Source organism: Fukomys damarensis, unplaced genomic scaffold (assembly GCF_012274545.1).
Source record: "Fukomys damarensis isolate Sample0158 unplaced genomic scaffold, DMR_v1.0_HiC HiC_scaffold_17, whole genome shotgun sequence".
NCBI classification, from domain to species: Eukaryota; Metazoa; Chordata; class Mammalia; order Rodentia; family Bathyergidae; genus Fukomys; species Fukomys damarensis.
This window is the reverse complement of record NW_022900929.1, coordinates 32,601,621-32,610,335: the sequence shown is the minus strand read 5'-3', so window position 1 is coordinate 32,610,335 and position 8,715 is coordinate 32,601,621. Positions and strand designations below refer to the sequence as shown.

Here is an 8,715-nt window from a genome sequence, read left to right as displayed (position 1 = left end):
TTGCACTTGTAAGGCAGGCGTGGTGCCATTGAGCTACATCCCTGGCCAGTCCCTGCATTTTCCCACCCTCCTGACCCTGTAGTCGGATGGACCCCATCCTGGTGGAATGGGATTGGTGACCCTCCACGGTGAAATGTTTATTAGAAGTGTGATCTTTGATGGTCACAGTGTCAGCGTCTGGTAAGAAGAGCGGGCCTGTGGGGCTCTGAGGCACATCCCAGCCCTTGAGCGGTCACCTCCTGTGGTAGCTCCTTGGCTGGGGAGCATCAGTGGCCATTTCCAATACGTCCCCAAATTCTCTGATCCCCCTCATTTCAGGATTGGTTGGGCTGTGGGTTGTGGTATGGACTTCATGACTTGCTTCTCTCTTCCCTCCCATACAGACCCATCCTGTCCTTCCTGTCCTGTCCTGTCCTGTCCCCGCCCCTCCCGTTTTCCTCCTCCTTCTCTCTCCTTCTGTCTGGAACATCAGGACTCTTCCTTGGAGCAGGGGTGTGTCTTGCAGATTCCCCCGTCTGTGTGGACTTCCACTGGTGGAAGCAGGATGAGATTCCCGATTTTAACATTTTCCTTGGAGGGCACTTCTTTACCTTGTATGTTTTTTCTTCTATTTAACAAATACTGTGTGCAGGTTTAGCAAAATATACAAATACACATATGCAGATCAGTAATGACCTAGCATGGTTTCTGATTACAGATTAATTCTTAACTCCATTTTTATGTCTTCATTCTTCTGTTTCAAATTCTCTTCCCTCCTCTTCTCCTTCACAAACTGTTCAGTATTTTATAAGTGGTACTTCTGGTCTGATGATTAGCATATACGCTTTCTTTTGTTTTTTCAACTTCAGCATCACTATTCCTGAGCTTCATAGACTCATTAATGAATTTGTTGGTGATGACTTCCACATTTCCCTTCTTCAACATTAACCTGCTCTCTGTAGTTCTGCCAGCTGCTATCACTGCCTCGATGTTCACTGGGCTTTCATGGCAGCTGCCGACTCTTGGGCCTTCCTTACCATGGCGGGGTCCCTGGTTTCTGAGCTGCTCAGAGCCAAGTGCTCTGTACCACCTGCCTTGCTTCTCACAGAAGTAAGTGTCTCCTCCTGAGACCGGGATGCTATGTGACTGTGGCTTCTTCTGTGTTGTCTCTTTCTTCTGGACTTGCACTCTGCTTGAGGACACTTATGTTGCCCAACAGGAAGGTCTGTGTAGCGAGAAGATGTCTTTCACCAAGAGCCAGCAAGGAACCAACGTCTTCTGCCAATTGCTACATAAGTGCGCCATATAGAAAGTGAATCCTCCAACCCAGTCAACCCTCGAGATGACTGGCCTGGCTCATGACTCACCACAAGCCAAACCACCCAGTCGCTGTCCCCTGAATTCCTCACCACACAGACTCTGAAATAGAGAAAAATTAGGAAAGCAGTACCATTCACAGTAGCAGCCAGAAAAATTAAACACTTAGGAATTACACGAACCAAGGAAATGAAAGACCTCTACAGTGAACACTATAGCACTCTGAAAAAGGAAATCAAAGAGAACATTAGAAAATGGAAAGATATCCCCTGTTCCTGGATAGGTAGAATCAAGAATCAAAATGGTCATATTTCCAAAACTGTCATACAGATTTAATACAAAAATCAAAATACCAAAATCATTCCTCAAAGAACTAGAGGAAACAATTCTAAAATTCATCTGGAACCAGAAGAGACCCAGAATAGCAAAAGCAATCCCGGGTAACAACAGCAAAGCAGGAGGCATCACATTCTGAATTTCACATTATATTGTAAAGCTACAATGACAGAAAACAGCATGGTACTGGCACAAAAACAGACATGTAGATCACGGCACAGAAGAGAGGATGCAGAAACAACCCCAGGCACATTCAGCTATCTGATCTTTGACAAAGGGGCCAAAAACATACACTGGATCAAAGACAGCCTCTTTAATGTGCAGGGAGAACCGGCTTTCCATATGTAGAAGATTTAATCTAGACCTAAATATCTTACCATGTACTAAACTAAAAACAAAATGGATCAAAGAACTAAATGTTAAAACAGAAACAACCACTGGAGATAAAATGGGTACAACTCCTCAAGACATAGGCATAGGCAAGAACTCTGAACAGAACCCCAATAATATCAAGAATCAACACAAGGGATCATATCAAGTTAAAACGCTTTTGTGCAGCAAAGGAAATAATCAACAGAATGAAGAAACAACTTACAGAATGGGAAAATTTTTTTCTAGATAATCTTCAGACAGAGGACTAATATCTAATATGTATAAAGACATCAAAGCTGGGTGTGGTGGCTCAGGCCTGTAACCCCAGCACTCGGGAGGCTGAGGCAGGAGGATCGCTATGAGTTCAAGGCCAGGCTGGGCTACATACTGAGTTTGAGGCCAGCCTGAAGTATATAGTGAGATCCTGTCTAAAAAAAACCAAAAAAACCCAGACCCCCCCAAATAAAAGAATCAAAAAATGGGCAACTGAAATGAACAGACAGTTTGCAGAATAAGTACAAATGAACAACAGATATATGAAGAAAGGTTCAGCATCTCTGGCCATTAGAGAAATGCAAATAATGCAAATTAAAACAACACTGAGATTCCATTTTACTCCAGAAAGAATGGCTGTCATCAAGATATAAAATAATAACAACTGCTGGTGAGGATGTGGGTGAAAAAGGAACCCTTCTCCATTGTTGGTATGAATGTAAACTAGTACAACCTATGGAAATCAGTGTGGAGATTCCTCAAAACACTAAAACTAGAAACTCTTTATGACCCAGCTATTCCCTATGTAGGCATTTCCCTGAGTAAAATACATCTTATTACAGTGATACACACATACTCAAGTTTATAGCAGCACAGTTCATAACAGCTAAGTCTTGGAAGTGGCCTCTATGTCCATCAACAGATGAATAAAGAAAATTTGGTACTTATACATAATGAAGTACTACTGTGCCATAAAAAAGATAAACATGAGTTATTTGTAGAAGAAATGGATGCATCTTGAGATCATAATGTGAAGTGAAATGAATAAGACACACAAGTTTAAATAGCATGTGGTTTCTCTTATATAAGGAATGCAAAATATAAATAAAGAGAAAAATAAAATATAGTAGGAAGTAGGGAGATGCATGTTTTGCAAATGGGAAAAGGACCAAGAAATCGAAGGAGGGGAAAAGAGAGGAGGGAAAGGGGATGAAAAAAATTGAGATGTGTTGTATACATGTACCAATTCCCCAGGAGCAATATAATCATTATGTACCACAAACATGTACTAGTAAATAAAAATTGAAAGCAAATAAATGAATGAGGGAATGAAAATAAATAAATGAAAAAAAATTTTTTTTTGTTTTGTGAGACAGGGTCTCACTATGTAGTTGAGACTGACCTGGAACTCACTATGTAGCCCAGGCTGGTCTCAAACTCACAGAGCTCCTCCTGTCTCAGCCTCCCAAGTGCTGGGATTACAGGCGTGTGCCACCACACCTGGCTAATAAATGAAATTCTGAGAGAATAAATACTTGTTGCTTGAAGCTATGCTCTGTGGCACTTTGGCAGACAGCCTGTAGGCCTTTCTTAGGCAACTGGAGGTTTTCTCAGCTTCTTTTTAAAAATTTTTGACTTTTTGAGTCAGGGTCTCACTATGTAGCACAGGCTGGCCTTGAACTCAGATCCTCTTGCCTCAGCCTCCTGTGTTCTGGAATTATAGCCTGATTCTGTTTTTACACTGAAGACTAAAACAGGATTCATGTGCACTCAGTCATGTGAAACGCCCAGGGAAACGACACTACTGATGGCGCAGCCCCAGGAGGCAGAAGGAGGGGCTGCTAGCAGGAGAGGCTGAGAGCTTTGGAATTCACAAGCAGAGTGGAGGAGCAGCCCAGTGTGGCCCACATCTCAGCAGACAGCGCCCTGAGTGCTTTCTGGAGATGCAGAATATGAAGCCATGCTCCCTGTACTCTTCCACGAGACTCCCCAGGTGTAGAGACCCCAGGGCAGGTGTAGACAGAGAAAAGTTAAACAGCACTGTCCTCAGAAAGTTCAAAGGCTTCCTTCTAAGCCCAGCGATCTAAGGGAAGGTGAGCACGGGAGTGAAGATGTTAATGAGAACGCTTCCCTCTCCTCCCCTCAGACCCACTCTGCCCCAGTGCTTGCCAAGAAAAACTGGAGGAAAAAAAGATGTCACAGAGAGCGAATAATAAGATGGATCTCCAAAGCCAGCTTGTCTTCACTTGCTTCCCATGGTGAAATGCCACACGGTGTGTGGGAGCGAGCGAGCGAGTGTGCACTTCTCTGCCTCTCACGGTTCCAACTCCTACCTTCCTCAGGCTTTGGCAGCACGTGGACGTCACTCTTCCATGCCCTTCAACTTGACTTGGGGTGAGCTCGGTGTGGCAGGGGAGGGGGCAGAGTCCGTGCGGGGTGCTCCCACCTCAAGAGCATCATCCCTCACGGAGAACCACTGTCCTTCCAGGGCGTCCTTTAATGAGGGTGCACAGCGTTGGCCTCAGGAGCGGGGATGGGAACAAAGATCCTTACTGGGGCTGGGAGGGCTCCTCCGGACGTCTGGGGTGGGACAGCTGCAGGGAGCCCAAGGGTAAGCCACACACACAGCTTCTTAAGCAAGGCCTAGCAAATGGAGAGGGAAAGGGAAGAAGGGCAAGTCCAGTCTGTAAGAAACAAACCAGTCTTTAGAGGACAAGAAGAATGAGCTCATGAAAGAATCTGTCAAAAGCTTCAGGGACCAGAGGAGCCCAAGGTTCCCCTCTGCTTTCTGCCCCAGTGGCCTCCACCGAATTCTCTGTGTCACGAGGAGCTGCTGCTCATGTGACCCCGTACAGCTCGCTGCATGCTCAGACACCCTCTTGGGGCCCTGGGACCTCACCACTCAGGGACCCGGGAAGACGTCACCTGGCACGGTGCCGCTCTGTGAGGACCTGTCTGCTGGCCCAGCGGGGAGTCACAGAGCCCAACTCTCTCATCTGGGGTTGAGGAGACAGAAGTCCAGAGGTGTGGCGTGTCTGAGGTCACACGGTCAGAGTTCAGGGTCTGCACTCCCGGCCTCGTGGTTATCCAGCCAGCTGTCTGAGGAGGCCTCCTAAGTAAGGCAGGACCACCGGCCACCAGAGGGAAATGTTGACTGGCCCAAAGGAGAAATCAGATTTAAGGTACCAAACTTGCTCTTAAAAAAACTTTTCTTTTTAACTTTATTTACTTCTTCTGGCCACAGAAAGGCTTTGCTTCATCTCTATTAAACAAATATTTTATTATTTTATTTTGTAGTACTGGGGACTGAACCCAGGGCCTTCACACTGAGGTACATCCCAAGTCATTTTTTTTTTTTTTTGAGACAGAGTCTCACTATGTAGTTGAGACTGACCTGGAACTCACTATGTAGCCCAGGCTGGTCTTGAACTCATAGCGATCCTCCTGCCTCAGCCTCCTGAGTGCTGGGATTACAGGCATGCGCCACCACGCCTGGCCTCTTTTATTTTTAACTTGGAGCCAGGGTCTTGTTAAGTCACTAAGTTGCCTAGGCTGGACTTGTACTAGGGGTCTTCCTGCCTCAGCCTCCCAGAGTGCTTGGATCACAGGTGTGTACCACTATGCCTGGCTGCCATTTTTGTTTTAAGGCTAATGTTGTCTTAAATGCATGGTAGTGTGAAGTGGGTCAGAATAGGTGAGGGGCTGAAAGACAGCCAGGAAAAACCTGAGCTCTTCTGTGGTTTTGGCATGGTGTTTCTTCTTCTTCTTCTTTTTTTTGTACCAGGGATCAAACTCAGGACCTGGAGCTTGCGAGGCAGGTGGCGGCACCACTGAAACTGCCAGCCCTGCACAGTGCTTTTTGATATCAGATGGTGGGACTAAAGCCACAGATGTTTCTAGAATAAAAGGTTCTGAGCTCTGGAATGCACTGGAGGCTCCTGGAGAGTTTCTTGCAGAAGATCTTTTGGATCCACCTTTCCTCCAATAGATTCCTCACTGGCCTCGTCTATTTCCTAATCATTATGTTTAGTATGTCTTCCTCCCCCAGACTAGACTGCAAACTCTTTAGAGTCAGAGACTATATTTACCTTTTTTGTTTTGTTTTGTTTTGAGACAGGATCTCACTGTGTAGTTCAGGCTGGTCTCCAACTCACAGAGATCTTCCTGCCTCAGCCTCCCAAAGGCTGAGATTAGAGGCATGTGTTACCATGCCCATCTACATTTATTTATTATATTTATTTTTAATATTCTTCTAGAAACCCTGTATATCCTGTGCTTATCCATCCACCCTCTCACCCACTCACTCATCCACCCATCCCTCCATCTAATTTCTGATACTTACTATGTGTGTGAGATACTATCATTAGTGCTGAGAATAATATATCAGGGAAAAGAATACAGTTCCTGCTCTTGTGGAGCTGACATTCTGGGAGGAGGTGACAAAATAATAAATCAAAATCAAAATGAAGATAACTTACATTTACTGGGTCTGTGCTGTGTGTCCCAATTAACTGCTTCACATGACGCCTGTCACTTAATCCTTACACCAACTCTGTGAGGTCACTGCCATTTTTGTCCCTGTTTCACAGATGAGGAAACTGAGTACTTGGAGATATCAAAAACTAAAGAGGGATCTGAAATTCAAGCCTAGGTCTTTCTGATTTCTCGGCCTGAGGGTTGGCAAACAGTGGTCCATGACACACCTTCCAGTGAAGCCAGGTTTCCTGGGGTACCACTTGCTCACTCCTTTCTGTCCTTTCCAGGCTGCATCCACACCACGCCAGAGTGGAACAGGCCTGCAGGGCTTACTCTCTGGCAGGATATCACAGGAAAAGTCTGCCAGTTTATCTTTGCCTAACCTAGGCCCAAAATGAAGTTCCCTGAAACACTAGATGACCTGATGCCTCCATTTGCTAACGAGTGACACATACATGCTTTCTAATAACTCTTCTGAGCACTGATGGTGTCGGGACACTTGAGGGCTCCCCCTGTGCTCAATTTCCTTCCATCACTTGACCTTACAAAGAACTCATTCACCTGCAGTCATAGTTAAAAGCTAAAGCCTGTGTTTAACCTCCCGTTTTCTTGGCCTTGTCTCCAGCCTAGACAAGAGAATCTATTTATTACCTTAAAAATGACAAAAGAAGTTAATTAGGATTTGGATACTAAAGTTATCCTCTGAGATGAGATTGGGTGCGTTCAGGGTGGTATGGCTGTGGGCTAAATTTATCTTTTGAGAATGCAAGAGATAAATTCAAGCACAGTTCTTTGTTCCTGCTTCATTCACTGTCTTCACTCAGCCTGGCTTTTTAGGAAGGGCAGAGACAGCAGTGAAATTTAGGACCAATATTACCAGGGAAAAACACACTTGACAGCTCCATTAGTTTGGCAGTAGGGCGGGGTGAAGGGATCTGAGCCAGGAACGGACTCTGGGCATCAGGTGAGGCTGGCGCAGGTGCCTACTCTCTTAGCATCAGTAAAGGAAGACACAGCAATTCCATAGCCTCACAGGGTGTGCCCTGGTGGGGAGAGACAGTGAAACAAGAGGTAAGGCCTGGGCATCCTGAAGATCACACCACTGTCAAGGCTGAGACACTGTGCTCTAGAGGCCAATGGTGAAGCGGAAAGATTGCACAAATGCACGCACAGTGAGTGTGCGGACTTGGTACGAGCCTGGACCTGGTCCCATACCGTGCTCACGAGGACCACCTCTCCGGCAGGATATTCACGGGGCTTTTGCTCAGTGTGAGGCTCGGTGGCTGTGTTGCGCCGGCCATGGTGGAGCCTGCCTGTGATTCCAGTGTTTGGAAGGCTGGGAGTTTGAGGCCAGCCTGAGCGAATATAGTGCAAAGTGAGATGCTGTCTCAAAAACATCAAAGGCAGGCAGGGAGGGGGAGCAGCGTAAGACCTTGTATAGCGGTCAATTCTCCCATCGACTCTTAGAAGTAGGTATGACCAACCCCATCGGATATCAGAGAGGTTAAACATCTTATACACAAGCCCTATAGCCAAGAAGTAACACAAGTTGGACCTGAACATCAAGGTCTGAAACACTTCCTTGGTACAAGTATCTAAGCATTAATATAATACAATGACATCTGACTTAGAAAGTTGAAGAGGCCAAGAGAACCTCATGATTTTACCCTTCAATCACATTAGAAAGCTGCGTGCAGAGGAGCTGTCACTGACAGCTCGTGGAGCCGTATTAGGTCAACCTCTTGTAGCCCCAGGGTTGGTTTGGTGAGGCGGTGGCATGCAAGGCTCTCAACAAAAACATGTGCTATTTGTTCTGATGTGCAGACAGGAGCACAGACTTCTGTGACTGTCCTGGAATTGGTGCTTTTAATAGACAGCAAGGGGCTCCGGCTGAGGTAAGCACTAGGGCCACCAGTGGACACAGCCCTCTGCGTAAGTTATTAATCACACTGGCTCTGCCCCCATTTACCTGCCTGAAGCTGACGGGCCAATCATTCATATGGATGGGTTTTCAGAAGCAAAGTGGGAGCATTTGCTTTGGCCCCTGCCCACTACAAGGTGATGCCAAGGCTCTGCCCTTCCTTCTGTGATTTTTCCACCTGGTAAGGACCACGAGGTTGGGTCCAGCTGCTCCTTGGGTCACAGTCCTTGGTGTTTCAAAGTAGGTGGGTGCGCTCTGCCCTGAGCACCTGCAGGAAATAGCCTTCCCGGTCCTTCTGACAACACGGAGGAAGACTCCCT

At 46.2% G+C, this 8,715-nt stretch overlaps 1 protein-coding gene across 4 annotated transcripts in view; it reads right to left on the bottom strand.

Annotated features, from left to right (window-relative positions):
• Frmd5 (FERM domain containing 5) overlaps window positions 1–8,715 on the bottom strand; it is a 43,854-nt gene that overhangs the window by 28,843 nt on the left and 6,296 nt on the right. The window lies entirely within an intron of this gene.